Below are 586 nucleotides of genomic sequence, written 5' to 3' on the forward strand. Positions count from 1 at the left end.
TTGTGCGTGGAATCCCACGCGGGTGAATGTGGGTAGGAGCCCATCTGGGGCAGCCTCGGTCCAAGAAAGCCGCCGGCTCCCTCCTGGGAGGAAGCACCGGTGAATGAGTCACATGGGCACTCGGGTGGGGGTCCCACAGTGTGAGGCCTCACAGGCGGCCTCTGCGTGCAAGCCCCGCATAGTACCGTCCGAGGGCCCCCCAGGCAGGGCGCCGGCACTGGTGAGCTCCAGTGGATAGAAATCCTGGGGGGCACCCTCCTCACGTGGGATTTCTCTGAGGGAGCCCCAGGGGGTGTTCTCAGGAATAGACATTCTCCGTGTGTGCTCCCCAATCCTCATCGTACACAACCCCCAGGTCACCCCTCCTGAAAGGGAAAGTGCGATGCCTCACTCAGATGCTGTGTTAAACCCTTCCTGTGGGTTCCTCTGGCTCTATGGGAACTCCTCAGGGTGCCCCGCATGGAATGGCCACAGGTGGCCTGACCGAGAGCTGCGGGGTGGCAGGGGGTCCCGGCCCTGAGCCCGCTCCCTGCCTGGACAGCAGGGGTCCCAGCCCTGAGCCCGCTCCCTGCCTGGACAGCAGGGG

This window comes from Myotis brandtii, unplaced genomic scaffold (assembly GCF_000412655.1).
Source record: "Myotis brandtii unplaced genomic scaffold, ASM41265v1 scaffold207, whole genome shotgun sequence".
Classification (NCBI taxonomy): domain Eukaryota; kingdom Metazoa; phylum Chordata; class Mammalia; order Chiroptera; family Vespertilionidae; genus Myotis; species Myotis brandtii.